The 17,550-nt window shown below is 40.0% G+C and overlaps 1 long non-coding RNA gene across 2 annotated transcripts in view; it reads right to left on the bottom strand.

Annotated features, from left to right (window-relative positions):
• The window catches only part of LOC133384364 (uncharacterized), an 86,399-nt gene that overhangs the window by 53,313 nt on the left and 15,536 nt on the right, over positions 1-17,550 (bottom strand). For both annotated transcript variants that reach the window (XR_009762532.1, XR_009762531.1), the window contains exon 2: positions 13,819-13,869. This is a non-coding gene — a long non-coding RNA (uncharacterized LOC133384364). The remainder of the gene's footprint in view (positions 1-13,818; positions 13,870-17,550) is intronic.

The raw sequence follows: 17,550 nt of genomic DNA, 5'->3' as shown, positions 1-17,550 counted from the left end.
CCTAAGTTGACCTTAATAGCTTCATATTAGCAAGGCAGGATGAAAAGGTAACTGCTGCTAGTGGTAGCATCATAGGGTGGACCAGAGGATAGCCCAAAGAAAGAGTGGTGTGGACAAGCAGAGCAGGGACTAGGTGCGTAAGTCCTTAGAAGTTGTCTACAAGGCTGCCAATAAGAAACTTCCTAGAAAGTTGCTTCCGCCAAGAGTCTTTTACATACATTTGTTTCGGTTTTAGCTCTTTTGTTGTTTAGTAGCATGTAGCAGGTTAACAATTAACTTATTCATGAAGGTTATAAACAGTTTATTTCATAAAGTTTTTAGATCCTCTTAAAATTGTGCTACGTTTGTAGTCACTGTTTTGGACAGCAGCTGGCGTCTGCATAATTGAAAAAAAAATATGACTATGAATGGCCTGATTTTACAAATTCTGGCACCAGTTTTTATGGGGTTGTGTGTATGTGGGTGACAAAAGTCACAGTATTATGTCATTATTGCATTAGTGTTGTGATACTAGTGAAGACAGATAAAATGTTTATTCTTGGGGATTAGCTGCACTGGAATCATTGAACAGGTACGCTGTGATTTAAATGACATCCTTCTCCACATGCCTATACAAAAGAGGCGAGGAAGCACACAAAGATTTGTTCTGTGCTACTGAACATGTCCTGTATGTAAAGCTGCAACAGAACCTCCTGTACACACATTATGCAAATATAGCAATTTGTAACTTAAAATCAACATGTAGTTCTAAAATTAAAAGGGAGATTTCTTTCTCTACGAATTGTGCTCCTATTGACATGAAAAAATACCATGATATTTCAGTTCACACTTGCATGCAAAAATGTTTTATATTGCAGTCTGAAGTTTATATTTACGAGAAAGGTACATTTATGAGATGGTACATTTACTTGTTTACGAGATCAGAAGAGAAGAATTTGAGAATGGCTGTCAGTGGCAACCAGTCCCCTAATAAAAACAATAACGAAGTCTTGAATTTTCAGGCCTTTATTTATGAAGCAGTGACAAGGACTACAAATTTGTGGGGATCCAATCTTGTAAATAGAAGGCATGGAAAAGACTGATCAACCCTGGTGATAGGCTGGTAGTTGGACAAAATATTGTATATTCCACTCACATTATTAGCTTTCAACTTTAAAAAGCTTAGCCTAAAGAAATGAATGATCATTAGGAACAAACTATGGGGAGGTAAGCTGTGGATAAGGATAGAGGAAGGTTCTGTACTCCTAAACTATAATACTTTCTGGTCATTATATTGGACCCCATTGTCTGCTTTATACATGACTGGGACAGACCCACTTTTTAAAAAACAAAAGAAAACAGGCTGCTGTCATCACATCTAATTTGCAGGGCTGGCCCTAACATTAGGTAGAGTGAGGTAGCCACCTTACTGCAGATTTTGAGAGGTAGGGAGTGGCAAAGATGTGTGTGGCATGCGGAGCTACTCTGCTACCCTCAGATACAGTGAAAGACATGGACTTGGGGAGGCACCATCTCAAATTAACTGAGTCTAGTTAGGAAACCCCTGTTCCCCACTCAGAGCTCCAATTGCCAGAATAACCTTCTTTCCAGGGAACTCTGGGCACTGTACCATGTGAAGGAAATAGGGGCCTCCTAACAATTCTCAGCACCCTTCACAAACTCAGGATTCTATGGGGGAGGCCATGTCTATTAAAGTGGTATAATACTACTTTAAATGTATGGTGCAGATGTGACCTAAGTTCTGGTCTGCACATTCGTCCGGTGGCTGCAGATCAGGTCTGTTCATATTGGATTTCTCTCTCTCTCTCTCTCTCTCTCTCTCTCTCTCTCTCTCTCTCTCTCAATCAACCATATTCTAAGCCAGTTTTGCAGCCTCTCTTGTGTGATCTTTGATGAAGGATTCTTAATTACATTTATATGTTGCGAGCTAGTATACTGTGCAGAAGCTTCCAAGAGAGGAAAGAATGCAATAAGACTTCTTTCTTTTTTAAAATAAAAAAAATCTTCAAGCACTATAGGTCAGCTTTACTTTTGTTAGGGAAATAACATTAAAAGAACATTTGTAGAAACCCTATCATTGCCTTGATAAGACTGACAATGAAACTAGTAATCAGGGAAATTGGAGGCATGATGTTTCCTGTAAGAAAAGAAGCTGCATATATAGACGCACAAAGAAAGAGTCCATCACAATTTGTCTTGGTATTTCAATTCAGATTAGACTAGTTTCTCTTACTTTGCCCTCAGATGCACCTCACTGAAAATTCCCATGCTGTTCTAAGAGGTAAATTATAATTACAGGTGAGTATAACAATAACAGTTAAATAATAAGAATAATATATTGAGATTTTATTGGACAAACTAATTTTAATTGTTAAAATGACTAACTTGAAATTATTCTTTCCTGTGTTACAAAAAGAGGGAGGTAAGCAATTCATTCAATAAGATGTGGGAACAACAACCAATATTTTGATGCATACTGGACACTGACAGATTTACCTCAAAATCTGAAGAAAGATTTAACTACTTTGGGCCTCTCCAGAAAATGTGTGTGTGTGTTTGTAAACATTGAGTTGTGGGGTTTTTTTGTTACAAAATACCCAATTTTTTTAGTTATGTTGGTGTTGGTGGGATATTGCTTCCCAGCATTCAAGCAGCAATATTTAATTGTAAGGGAAATCTACTCTCATTAGACTGCATTACTCTTTCAACAGTGCAGTTGTGTGCATGCCTCATCAGAAGTAAGTCCTATCAAGTCCATTTGGGCTTACTCGCAGGTATGTGTAGACAGGACTGCAGTTTAAATGTGGTCACCATATAGTTTGACGCTGCATCATATTATAGGCACCCAAACTAATTCACTCTATCTGTGAAATTTTCAAAAATGTTATTTGCTTGGTGACCACTCCCCTTCTTTTCAGCTCCAGAGTGAGAGAAGCATATCTAGAAACCTACTTCACATTCATATAACAAGCTATTATTTAAAGTGGGATTTAAGGCAATTTATGGTTGACCAGATTAAACATGACTCCTCCTCATCTCGCCTTTTAAAATTTTTATTTCTAAAGCAACTGCAAGTAGTAGGGGCTGGGGAAAAGTCAAAATGCCCCAAGGCTTACCGTCCACATAGAAAATGGGTTGGGAAAAAAATTTAAGGGGCAAGGGAGGCAACATATGTGGACAATGGGTCAAATAGTATTAAAGATTTTCAAGACAATGCGTACTGCCTTCAAGTCGATTCCGACTTATGGCGACCCTGTGAATAGGGTTTTCATGAGGCTGAGAGGCAGTGACTGGCCCAAGGTCACCCAGCGAGCTTCATGGCTGTGTGGGGATTCAAACCCTGATCTCCCAGGTCGTAGTCCAACACCTTAACCACTACACGGCACTGGAAGACTGCGACAGAAGAACTGGATAGTTAGTTCAAACTAAAATGTGAAATTCAGCCCCACCACATACCACCCACTCCTTTCTTTCTTTCTTTTTTTTTGGTTCTTTGTGCCCCTTTATGATTTCCAGGTCACAGTGTTGCAATTAACATTAGAAGCTATAACTTGAAGAATTGCCCTGTCTAGATCAGGTGTGAGGAACCTTTGACCCTCCAGATGTTGCTGAACTACAACCCCATTAGCCCCTGTAAGCATGGTCAATGGCCAGGGATGATGGAAATTGTAGTTCAGCAACATTTGGAGGGCCAAAAGTTCCCCACATCTTATCAAGATTGAGTAACCCCATGTACCATTGGCTTCTTTCTGGCTAGTAATGCATGGTCTCCTCAGTCTCTAGGCCAGGGGTGGTGAACCTTTGGCACTCCAGATGTTGCTGAACTACAATTCCCATCATCCCTAGCAAGCATGGCCCATGCGCAGGGATGATGGGAGTTGGGGTTCAGCAACGTTTGGAGTGCCAAAGGTTCACCATCCCTGCTCTAGGCTGTAAAGTTTTCTCTGAGTCCTACTTTCTCCTTGCTCCTTTCTTCAATCCATTGCTGCCATCATTTAATTGTTTCTTGAAATTTCCACTTTTCAGGCCACTGCCCATTTCCTTTAGATATCCCATTCTTTGGCCAGCATTCCTGCCTTCCCCCCCCCAGCACACAGCACCATCTGATTGTAGACACTGTGAGGTTTCATCTGAGCTCCATCTCACATCAATGCTGTATCTCCTGTCTACCTTTTTTCCAGTTTATTGCATCCTCAGTATCACCCTTCCTTCAGCTCCCTTGCTACTGGGTTCCCTTTTCCACTTGTTCTAGACTATGCATACAGCACAAAACAGGAAGCTGCAATGCTAGTCACTGCTGGTTTGAGAGGGACTGAACAAATGTTCCGAGCCTCACTTTTCTCTCCCATCTAAGCAGGGCTAAATAGTTCTGGGTTACAGAGCAAAGACATGGTCAGCTGGAACTGAGCTACAGACAGCAATATATTGTAGAAAAGATAGACACAGTAAGACTTGTGGCTTGACCATGATTTTCCTTGTCCTAGACAATTCTGTTCTTCCACCATCTGGTAATTAACCTGTGGAACAGTTGTTCTGCTGGAGAAATGGCTATTTTTTCTCAGATAAAAAGCTTGAATGCTTAGGTATTCCCTGTGAACCTTATATTCTCTGTACTTGCATAAAGATGATATGTACCTGGGACTGCCTTTAAGTCGATTCCGACTAATGGCAACCCTATGAATAGGGTTTTCATGGTAAATGGTATTCAGAGGTGGTTTACCGTTGCCTTTCTCTGAGGCTGAGAGGCAGTGACTGCCCCAAGGTCACCCAGTGAGCTTCTTGGCTGTGTGGGGATTCGAACCCTGGTCTCCCAGGTCGTAGTCCACCACTCTAACCATTATGCCACACTGGCTCTCAAAGATGATACAGAGGTGGCAATTCATGTTTTAACATATGGAATGTGTTGTGAAGCAGTTGGAACATGTCCATTGAGACATGTTCTTGTCGTGTTCCAGTCCAATGCCCCCAAAAGAGGTGGGGAGTGGCAAGGTGGGAGGCAAGGCAGGATGAGGCTGGAGGCAAGGCAGGACAAAGCAGGAGGACACTGGTCAGAAGTTGCAGGATGACAGATAACTCAAAGTGAGCAACTCGCTCCAACAGACTGAGGCCTTTTATGTCTCTTGTCACCAGATTACCTCCTCCAGGCTTCAATCCTTTGTGGAGAACTGAAGAGCCTGAAAGGGTGAACCCCCTGGCCTGAAGAGGTGCACTCCTCCTCTATTCCATAGCCTTGTGCTGCTGGACTGGCGAAGTGGTGGGAGGCATCTGGTTCAGAGCTTGGAAAAGTTACTTTTTTGAACTACAACTTCCATCAGCCCCAGCCAGCATGGCCACTGGATTGGGCTGATGGGAGTTGTAGTTCAAAAAAGTAACTTTTCAAAGCTCTGATCTGGTTCCTCAGGCTGAGGGGAAGGCACCCATGAGGATCTGGGATCTGGCCCTGGTGGTCTGGGAGGTTTCTCTGGGAGTTCCTGCCTGCTAGCCTCAGTTGCACTGGTTCCCTGATCTCCAGCAGCCAGCTCAGAGCCCTGAACTTGATCTGGCTTCTTAGCTAGCACCTCTGTGGCTTTCAATTCTGTATCTGGATTGCTGCTGGATTCAGGGGTCATGATAGTGCTAAATGATGCTAAGTACAACAGTGAATTCCACTCTGCGGAAAATACATCCACACACTCTGAATGGCAAAGTTTGTTCATCATAACATTGCTTGGAATTTCATAGGCCATTGTTAATGCTCCCTGTTGTTAATGAAAGTTTTACAGTATATGAAGCCCATGTTATTATCACTAGGAATATGTATCAACACCAGACACGTTGCTGTTGACTTCAGAAGGGTGACAAAATAATGATGATGCAAAGTTCTCTAGAAGCACATCTTTTTAAATATTGCGATTATATTTGACATGTATGTGACGTGTACCATATTATTTCAAATTTTGTGAAAATAATACTTATTCCATGGCAGAAAGAAGCCCACCCATGCAGAATAAATAACGCCTTCTCTGTGAAAGTATATAATTAGCTGAAATCCAAGAAATGACAAACATCTTATCTGGTTGAAAGTTTTCTCCATGAGAACATTTTGAAGATGAAAAGGAAAGAAGGTGAAAAGGGTAGTTTTCACAAATATTTTGCAATAGTCCAGGCCATAGAAGGCTCCCTTAAGGCTGGAGTAACAATCCCACAGTGAGGCAATGGTTTGTGGTCAGGCTATATTGACTAGGAGCTTGATATGATACTTCATTCCATTCATTGGTGGTTTAGCACTCTCTGTAACCACAGACCTGAATATTCTCAGATCGGTTTTAGGTATTACAAAAAAACTGGAAAGAGGGTGTGTCACTTGCTCCTACTTTTCACTCTTCCATGCAATGGGAATTTGCACATGGTTTCAGATGTACCTACATCTTGCACATCTCTCCCCCACTATAAGTTCCCTTTGGAACATAAAGGGGATATCTTATAATTCAAGCACTCAAACATCCATTTGTGAGCACTTTTTAAAGCACCCAATGCCACCCTTAGGTATTAAAAGCCCCCCTCTCAAATGTTAGAGCTCAGACTCTCCTCTTCTTCCATTTCCCATCCACAATGAAGTGAGAAGATTTCTCTTCTATCAGGGCACTGTGTCCTCCATGAAAACAACAGAGGGAAAAGCCAAAAGAGGTTCTGTGAGTCCATTAATCTGCACAGTCCCTGTCTTCTGCTTATTTTTCCTGCTCTCTCACTCACGTTATGTCCCAATACAAACTGAAGTGTAGTCACAGAGAATAAGGGGAAGTACCTTTTCAGTGGTAGCACCTAGGCTGTTTCATCTCACCCCCTCTCACTTGTGATTTTCCACCACAGGTCAAGTCTTTTTCTGTTTAGACAAGTATTTGGCTTGATTTCTGATTTTATCCTTCTCCTTTTTTCTCTCTATTGGTCATTTTGTTGCTGTTGTTTCAAATTGGATTGCTGTTACAATATTGCACATGACTTTGAACACTCTTGTGGGAGTGTAAAGGTGGATAAAAGCATTGTTGGAAATAAATACATGAATACATGCTAAATACATACATAGATACATTCCTATTAGGTCAATGTAAGATGTACTAGGCATAATGTGAATTCTAGTTCCAGGTACCCTGGATAGCTCCCAGGTACTACATCTATGTGAAAGTGCCTGATGTCTACCTGTGGTCCTCCCAAACTTGGTGGCAAGGACTCCCATCTTCCCTCCATTCCTTTGCATATGTCCTTGCACCATTTCAGGCTTGGATTTTTTATTTCTACTGCAGCAATCTTTGCTGAAAGCACATGAAGGGGAACTCTGGGGCCTTGGCTTGCTGTGTGCTAGTTATAACAAGACAGAATTAATACTGCAAGCAAAGGTGGCTTTGGGGATGGGAGGGGGAGTGTGGAATTTAATTTGGAGAAACACCATGAGGGACAGTTAAACTCCTTTTCCCAGCATCCTAGCCCCAAGATGCCCAGTCATGGATCTCTTACGTTACATCTTGATCTCTTACATTTCATATACCACTTCCCACCAGCAGTGTTGAGAAACATTTGTATTAAACATGAACTTTAAAAAAAAACACAAATGTTTTGCCCAATAACTCGGGGTACTTCTTTATTCAATCCAAAGGTTTTAAGACTACCAGTATAACTGAATAATCAACGGTGTGCTTCCAGATGAGCTTTTAAAATGTCACAAATGGGCCGTTGGTAACAGTGCTTGTAATTTATTGGATTTTCCCAAATAAATTAATTAATCAGGATTTGAATGGGAAAATGATGACTGGCATTTTGATACTGATGATGTCATGTGAGTGCTGTGAATTGTAGCCTTTATTTTTTGAAATTTCTTAGGGTATTTGTTATGATGTCCCTTCTAAAGCATTTTACTCAGTGGACTTGAACTTACAACCTATGGTTTGTGTGTGTGTTTGTCACAAACTGACCCTTTTAATGTACATGTGCTTGAATTACTTTTCTTCCTTTCTTTCTCCTCCCATTCTCTTGCTTTACCCTCCACCACATGAAAGTGCTGTATAAATGATAAATAGTACTAGGATATGCCAGGAAAAGAGTGTGCTATAAGAGGAAGATTACGTTGTACTGAATGCACATTGCTGAGATGTTTTAGGTTTTATGGCTTTGTCTCAGATTCTTGTGTAAGGCTAGGCAAAACACTGGCCTTCCTCAGATGTTACATTTCTCTCGCATTAAACAGTGATAAATCATCCTACAATGTTTTAGTGATGTCACCCACTTAATTTTTTTCCTTCTTCAGATACCATTTTAGTCTAGGCATAATGTTATGGTGGTTTTCCTGCCAAGATTGTGTTCATTTGATGCATATGAAATTGAGGTCACGATCAAAGGCCTGGAGAATGGCATGCAGAGCACACAGTTGTTCTTTTATTGAAGCTAAGCTGGTTTGCCCCTATAAGGGGGACCAAGTTGTGGCTCCTTGGAGGAAGAATGTGGATATATGTTTAAATAAATAGATTTTCAAAGTGATTAAAAAAATTGTGGAGGTGCGCATTTGACTAAAGATTATAAAAGAGTAAAAATGTGGCAAGCTTTATTTATTTATTTATTTATTCATTTATGTATAAACTACATACTCATAAAAAGTATCAAGAAAATACTTTAAAACATTACAAATCATTAAATATAGAACAAATGTCGAACAATGAATTGAATTAATTTTCTAAAAATGCTTGATGAAACAAACAATGTTTTCAGCAGGTGACAAAATATTCAAATTCAAAATGAAGTGTTCCAAATTACTGGTGCCACTACACTAAAACCCTTGGTTCAGGTTTAAACTAAACAAATATGAGACAACTGTAGGACAGTTGGAAGGGCTTCTCCAAATGAGTGCAGTGAACCTTCAGGAAAGACTATTTATGACTTTATGCACTTAACAGTTATACCTTGAACTTGATGATTACAGTAAATAGAAAATTACTTAGTTCTCAATATGAAAGGGGGAGTATATTTGATTAGTCAGCTGCTTGGTGGCTCATTGAACTCCCAAACCAGAAGGTGTGGCTGTGCCCCACAGCTTCATTGAGGACAGAGGCGCCATTCCCTCTGGCCCATGCTAATTATCTGTTATGTCCCCTCAGAGTACAGAGGAGGACGAGGGGATCAGAAGAGGAAGGAAAGGCACTTTTACCCTTGGTGAATGATGTTAGGAGAGGACCCTAGGTACAAATTCATTTTCACCAAAGCCAGTGGATCAGTGCAAGTGATTCCAGAGGGTATGGGAACTGCTTTAATTTGCCTTTGCCTGGATCCCAACTAGTGTATACCCATAATAGTTCCTTTCTGTGTATATTCTCCCTTCTCCTCTGGCCTTTGAGATCTGTAGAAGAGGTCCTGCTTCAGGTCCCCTAAGTAATAAATACATTTTCTTCAAGAAATACATGGAGGGGAGGATCATACCAGGATCTTTTTTAGCGGTGATCACCCACATACTATAGAACATTTTACCAAGGGAAATTCATCTAGGCCTACACGTTCTGAGTTTTAGAAAATGTTGTACACCACTCCTCTTTACCTATACCTTCTCTGGAGCTTAATAGTTATTTTGTTTTCTTCCATAGCTAGTTCTTGGCTTTAAAAAATGTTTGTTTGTTTTTATTCTGGGCTTATACTTAATGTTATTCATGATGGAGTTGTGTGTTGCTTACTGTAAGCCACTGTGAGACCTTGAATGGGACATGGTCTTACATTTAATAAACAAGTATGCAAATCACTGGGAGTTGTTTGTGCAACAAGGTGCCACATGTGGAATCAATTGCGTGTAGGTCAAAACAAATCCTCCTAGTATGAGTTTGTGCTGTGCAAAACAAGCTGCCATTCAAATAGCTACCTTGCATCCATCTGTATCAGCTCTTGGCTTCATACCAACAACTTATTTTCCTAATACTTGAAGATGCTCTGATGGATTGTAGATACAGGCTGCACATTATGGGTGGAATCCAATGAAATAGTTCCATTAGTGCAAGGACTTCTGCACAACAGAACTTTCCCTCCCTCTCCTCTCCCACTGTCCCTCTTGTGCACCCCTAAATCTTCATTGGAGCTTTCCCCAGCCCTCTGGAGCAGATTTGGGGAGGGGGCAAAAGGAGAAGAAGGGGAAGTTCCCGTGCATAAATGGAAAACTTTAAACTAATGGAATGATTTCCTAGGAGACAAAACCTGGGTTCATAATCCTGGGTTTTTCATAACAATAATGTGGGTGACTGGGGGAGAATTGCAGGGTTGCAGTGCAGGGAAAGGAGGGTATTTGTTAATCTGCTAATTCATCTGCTACTTCTCACCATTTCTTTCCCCAGGAGGGGCCTGAGACCAGAAACAAGCCAAATGGTGTCTGGGAACAATTTGCAGGGGAGAATCAATGGATTTAATAAAGATTAAGCATTGTCTGTTACTTCTCCCCCTTTGGATGCTCCCATACCTGTATTCACATTATCTCAGAAAATATGGGTTTGGAAATATGTATTTGTAGTGGCAATGTGTACTTCTGTCCTGTTCTGCAACCTCACTTGTTCTGGACAAGATTGTTACATCAAGTGATTGCTTGCATGTGTGAATGAGTTGTCACACACATCACTAAAAAGCATAACAGATATTACTTCAAATGCCATGTTTTTCAGCAAAGTTCACACATTCAGCTGTGAATCAAGTGTTCTGAATCACCTGATTGTTTCACATACAATGTCAGATGATACATTGTGCAGAAACATACACAAGTTAAATATTTAAATCAGTGCTTATAAGTTTTGAAAAAAAGCTACTGTTGAATTTGGGATCAAAGTGTCCTTCATCCTAAACTTAAGCCAAAACACAAACTTCCAAAAGCAGAACCCCTTTTGAACAAATCTTTCAAAAGCAAGTAATTTATAAACTTGATTTTCAATATCCTTATGTTATTATGTAACAATCAGCAATGGTGTGACGGATAATTTTTTGGAGCAGTTCCTGATTCTGTTACTCAATTTCTCTATCGACCAGTAATTATGAATCATAACTTTAATAAGCTGCTGCTCTTCAAAAACATATGAAAGCCAAGGGCATAAAGTAATTGGCATAAAAGTTTTCCTAATTAATTTATCTGCCCATGTGAGTAACAAGGACTGGAGTCAGGGGAACATTTATAACTCTAGGAGAGCCATCCCTAGAATTCAGTGTCAAAGAAGACTATATTTGTGAATTATTATTAGTATTTTTTTAAAAAAAGAACAAGAATTACATTAGCTGCAGTGAGATAAACCATGATCTGTTTGTTCAGAACACAGCAAAAAGTTTTTATTGATCCTATGTGTATTCTCTATTGAGACTTTCAAATCTCCCTGGCTGTTTCCCTCGTTTTACATTGTAGCAGTAATCAACCACATTAAGCAATTCATTAAACAACAGCCCCATTGACCACAGGGAATTCTGCAGCTAACATTCATTAGGCAACTAGTAATTCTATTTAACCAAGTATGGAGGTCTGAAGTACAAAATGAAACCCTTTGTCTTTCAGGCTTAGCATCCAGGCCAAGAAGACTGTATTGTATCGGCCTTTCGCAAACAATTAATCTTCAAACCTTGCTGGCGAGGCAGGGAAGAGAGGCTGTTTCAGACCACATGCTTTTCTTTCTCAGGAGTACCTCTATCTCAGGCTAACTTATAGATCTGACACATGGAGTGTCTATTATTAGTAACAATTAAAGGGGCAGATGTACTAAATATGCATGCCAAAGGCATAAATCCATTTGATTAAAATGGCGGCCTCTTTGTCCTGAGTTGACAATATTGTTATATTTATTTATTACAAGGCATAAAAGGGCAGACTATTAAAATTCACTTTTGGGGGTGGGTGGGACAGGTGGAAATTTAATCTTTAATATATCCAAACACAGACCTTTGAACCTTGTCAGGACTCTTGTCTACTGACTGCTGAAAACTGATATGCTGCCCATGTTTGATGACACAGGGGCTGTCTCTGCTATTTCCCAAAGGAGCCAAACTTGTACAGAAGAAAACAGCTATGGCTTTAGTTCCCCATTGCTCCAAAGGGCATTCTTGATTAATCTGCATCCGAAAACATTGATGCATAGGTCTCAGAGCTTTGGCACCTGTTTGCGTAAGGCTGACTGAAGCAACAGGCATGCTGCTAAACATGAATGGATGAATCAGTGGGTGGTATTCAATGCAGACCCATTAAAATGAATGAGCCTAGGTTAGTTATGTCTATTAATCTGCATGGGTTTACTCTGAGGAGGACTACCATTGAATACCACCCAGTCCATTTCTGGTCCATGCCATTTTACATAGGCCTGGTTTGCATGTCATGGCACAGCTTAGCGAGATCACATGAGTGTGCAAGCTCACAGCTGATTTGGTACTTCCTAGTCTTTTTGCTCCTGCAAACCTGAGCACAGCTAGGCTAAGGTTTGGCTTAGTGTGTTATCTAAACTGGCACTTGTGGTTAAGCTGTCTCCTTACTAACCACGAGCTGTAACCAAGAACAAACCACAGTTTGGTTTACCATGACATGTGAACCACATCAGCCACAAATCTGTTCCAACTTATTTAAACATAAATCTGTAATTTTTTAAAAATCAATTAAAAAGGTTCATTTAAATACATATTGTAATACCCTCAGAATAAACACATCTAAATGTATTTTACCTCAAAAAAAATAAAAATCCAAGCATATTTTGGTACCTTTTCTGAGCCAAAAAATGCAATGGGACAACCAGGATGAGTGGAAGCCAGTAAATCCTAGCTCTGTTTACCTGGGATAAGCCACATTGAATTCATCAGGGTTTACTTCTGAGTAGACATTATTAGGATTGCGCTGCTCCATTCTGCACATTAGACTTGGAGGTGGGGTCAGATCACTTTAGAATGAAATTCTCAAAGGTTGAATTTCTCAAGCATATGTACTGCTGGAGATGCTTGGAAGTATTCTAATTTGTGCAGCATGCTATAAATTAAATTTAAAATGTTCTGTTTACTTACCAGGGGTGTGATTCACCCAAAGTTAAATGTTTTAAATGCCACTGATTTCTAGGGGTGTAGTTGACCAAGGTCCTGAGGGGGGTGTCTTAGACTTTTTTGGGGAGCAGGGTCCCAGCAGCATCCCTCTGTCTCAAGTGTACTTTTCTGCTGATTTGAATCAATTAAAATGTAAGGAGGTGTGTCAGCCACTGAGAAGACTTTTCTCAGGAGCTAGCACAATCCCCTTTCATGCTGATTGGCTCCTCATGACATTTATTGTGGGAGAGGGTGCATGTCGGAAGAACTGAGGAGTGTGACGGCAACGATGAAGAGCAAGCAAGGGAAAGTGAAAAAGAAGGTAGGGGATGGGAGAATGTGGGCTGAAGGGTTTTTCTCTCTCTCTCTTACTCTGCTTTGTGGACTCCAGTTTGTTTGTTAGCAAGGAACTTATTCTCAACCCAGAAGTGAAAAAAGGGGAGGGGGGAGATGTGTAGTTTTGTTACAGTCCAAAGCCAGGAGTAGTAGGGGAGGAGGAGAAAAGGAGAGAAAAAAATATGTTTGGAGAGGGGAGAAAGTGTGTGTATGGTCGGGTTTCAGCCTTTAATTATGTTCTATACATATGTGTGTGCTGTGCATAGTAAGGAGAAATGCAAAAGAATATGCCTAAGAGTGCACACACGTGTGTGTGTAGCAGCTAACACCAAAGGTTACGATCGGGAATTTCTTAAGTTTCCTCCTAAATCTCATAAGCTCTCCCCAAATGCAATTACTCTGAGTCTTAGTATGACAACCATGAAGGGAAACTCAAAGAAGGAAGTTCCTTACCTTACAGCATCTTAGTACATTTGCCATGTATGTACACAGCAGATCTTAGATCTGAAAGGCAACATGGAGATTTGCATTGATTGTTGCAATGCATCACTAAGGGACAGTACTCCAAACAAAGTAAGAGGCTAAAAGCTCATATTATGGTATAATCTTAGAAGGTTATTATACAGCCACGAGATTGGCTGTATATTATAGTCAACATGGATTTTTTGCATTCCGTAATGTTAAATTGAAAATGCCATTCTGCTGCTTCCCATAAGCTCATTTCAAAACAAAACCATACAAAACTCAGAAATGCTTGCTTAACAACCTTCTTTCATGGTGATACACAAAACAGTCAGAGAGAATAGAGACTTTAAAGTGTAAAACAAGAGAAAAAAAATCCAGACCTCTGTTGGACTTTTTTCTGTCAGTGGTCTCATAATTTGTTCAAATTAATTAAAAATCAGCCATATTCAAAGAGTAGCTGTAATCCTATTACTGACCTTGCCCTATACTCTGACTTTCATCTTCTGCAGTTTAAAGTTTTAAAAATGCCTGGCCGATTTTTAATTAATTTAAGAAATTTAGCATTGAACTCAAAGATAAGGCCTGGCATGCTCAGTAAGAACCAACTCTCAGTGTTCTAAAAGCTAGACTCACAGCTGCTGGGCTTGGCTAATCAGAGGGCCACACCCACACCACACCTTTATTTTACTTTAGACAGTCATAGCTTCCCCCAAAGAATCCTGGGAAGTGTAGTTTGTGAAGGGTGCTGAGAGGAGACTCTTATTCCCCTGACAGAGCTCCAGTGGCCAGAGTAGTTTAACAGTCAGCCACTCTGACTGAAGTCTGTGAAGGGAACAGGGCATCTCCTAGCAAGTCTCAGCACCCTTCACTAACTATACTTCCCAGGATTCTTTGGGAGGAGCCATGAGTGTCTTAAGTGAAATAAAGGTCTGATGTGGATGTGGCCAGGGACAGCTTTGGTTTAAATTTGTGTGGGAGACTATATGTGTCTGCTGTAGAATAAAAAGGTGGGGGAAACCCTGGAAAAGAATGATACTGTTGACAATGTTTTCCTTTTTGAAAGGAAAGGGACTTCTCCTCTGCCCAGTGCTCACCCATCCAATCTGGCGGTTTAAGGATGTTCCTATAGCCAACAGACATTTCTATCAAACTTTAAAAAGCAGGGAAATTGTTACCAAATTCTTCCAAGCTACAGAGGAAGTGGATTGGACTGTGAAAGACCAACCCAAATTGTGTTTGCATTTCGACAAATTTGTAGGGCAGTATAATATCTCAGAGAGGAGGTCAGGTCTCCTGCTCCCCTGGTGCATTCACTATAGCTGCCCAATTTCCCTGCTTTTTAAAGTTTGATAGAAATATCTGTTGATTATAGGTATGTTGTTAAACCGCAAGGTTTTTTGCATATTAGTGAATCTAATCTTAGAAGGGGGCATGGCTGGGCATGGCATGGCGTGACTCTCATAAAGGGACCCTGCATTTCTGAATTTGTTATTATGCTACTGCTGATTTCTATGGGAAAGAATCAAGTTCTAAGAAATAGCTTAATAGTCCTCATAAAACAAAGGAAGCAACATGTTTTCTCTGACAAGTATTTTGGGAAAGATTTTAAAGCTATCAGAGTGTAGAAATATGTTCTTTTTTAAATCTGGGGATCATGGAATGTTATCCTGTTAGTAGGAATACAGAAGGGATCTATTTTAAAATGGATTTATACACAGCATTTGATGGCTCTGGAGCCACTAGAACAGTCGATAATATTTTAAGCCTCAAAACATAGGAGTGCTGAAAATGGGTGCAGACACATGAAACGTGATGCACATTATTCCTTTAGTATCAAACTCTGGTGGTGAGTACCACAAGGTCCACTGAGATACAATGGGGAGGTCCCAACATGCTTGGGGGAATCCCAAGGTTTGCCCAAGAACAATGTTTTAAAAAAGAAAACCTAAGAAAGGAAGGGCAGGGGGATCCTAAAGTGCAGTCCAGTGAGGACTGAGCATGCTCAGTAGTGACAGAATGTAGAGTTACAGTTTGAAAAGAAAAATAGAACTCTGAGGAGACAAAAAAGAATGGAATGCCCTGCTTGGAGGGAATGGCTGGCTAGAATTTGGAACAGGAGTGCTCCTTTTAGGAGGGAGGATACACTGCAGCAATTTTGTTGTGTGGGTCACTTGCAGTGACATAATGCCAATTGTACAGAAAATAAGAGCAATGGCAATAGTTAGCATAAAACAAACACCTCTGCTAAATAAGTTACAAAGCAGGAATTGTATACTAAATGAGAAAATGGGAAAGCAATTTCTTTTTTCTATAGGTTTGCCTGGGTTTAATACCTTATGAGACAATGTATTCTCATCTAGCCTTAATGCCATGTTGGCATTATTGGGATGAAAGAGTAGCATTGCCCACTGCTATTTTTTTGCCAACAAAGTTCTTTATGATTGGAATGCTGGGAGGAAAACAACATATAAAAATGTTGGTAAGTTTCAAAACAGATGTGCACAATATGACCAGATCCCTGCATACCGCTACATAATTGTTTCTTTAAAGACTAACTTTTCCATCCAGATTTATATACTTCTGCAGGCTGCCTGTTCTGGAGCAACCATGTCTGTACCAAATGCAAGAGACAACCCTGCAAGAGGCAACTAAGGAACCAATCTTTTTGTGTGGCAGCTCATACGCTCTAGAACTCCCTGCCCAGGTGTCTTCACTGTATTCTTTTTGGCACGTGCTAAAAACTTTTCAGTTTAGGCAAGCTTACCCAGAAATGTAAAGCAGATGTGTATTTTAATCTGTAATTTTAGTTTAGAATGTATACTTTTAACTGTTGATTTTGTTCATTTTGCTTTGTTAATAAACTTGTTAATGCTGATTTTATTGACAATTTTAATGTGTATTGTATTTTATGTCGTTTGTACACCACTTAGAGCAGACTGTGTTCTATGGACCACCAATGGTCCAGGAGCTTCACTCAGGTGGTCTGTGGTGTGTGTTTGTAGATTCGTGGTTGAAGATGGGAGATGACACATCCATTGCATTAAATATAGATATTGATTCTTAATTGTATTTTATTGTTTTTATTGCTTGCATTATAATTTTCTGTACTACAATTTGAATTCTATGAAATTACAATTGCTACAACAGACAGGGTAAAAAATATTAAGTGGTATGCCAAGGCCCTCAGCAATTTTCAGGTGGTCCATGGGGGAAAAAGTTTGGGAACCATTGACTCAATTGCTTGCTTAGTTCTTGTGCCATAACCAGTGGTCTCAATGGCAGTCTGGCACCAGCATTCTTTCCCATCATTTGTCAAGATATCCTCTCCCCAAAATCTTAAATTTCTGCAAATTTGGGCAACTTTAAATTCCTCCGATTGTCCATCTTTAAGAGTGTGCTGTAGAAATGCTTCTATTGGTAAAAATAATATGATCAAACCTCCTCTCAGCATTTCACAACCTCCGGTGAGCATGCTGATCATACTCTCTCTTTTTTAAACAGTGTTTTGGGATATGCAGTTTTCCTTTAACAGATAGTTTTCTCTAGTATTAATTATGACATTGATTTGAAAGAGGTGTGAGTTAATTGTTATAGAATGCCTAAAGAAACACTTACTGGAGAAACAGCCCTGCTGTTATATAGCTTATCTTATATCATTCCTTTTCCTTGGGTTCCCTCTTCCCGAGATTTACACATAATAACAATAGAAGAATCTATTCC

This window comes from Rhineura floridana, chromosome 4 (assembly GCF_030035675.1).
Source record: "Rhineura floridana isolate rRhiFlo1 chromosome 4, rRhiFlo1.hap2, whole genome shotgun sequence".
Lineage (NCBI taxonomy): Eukaryota > Metazoa > Chordata > Lepidosauria > Squamata > Rhineuridae > Rhineura > Rhineura floridana.
This window is presented reverse-complemented; position numbering and strand designations above follow the sequence as displayed.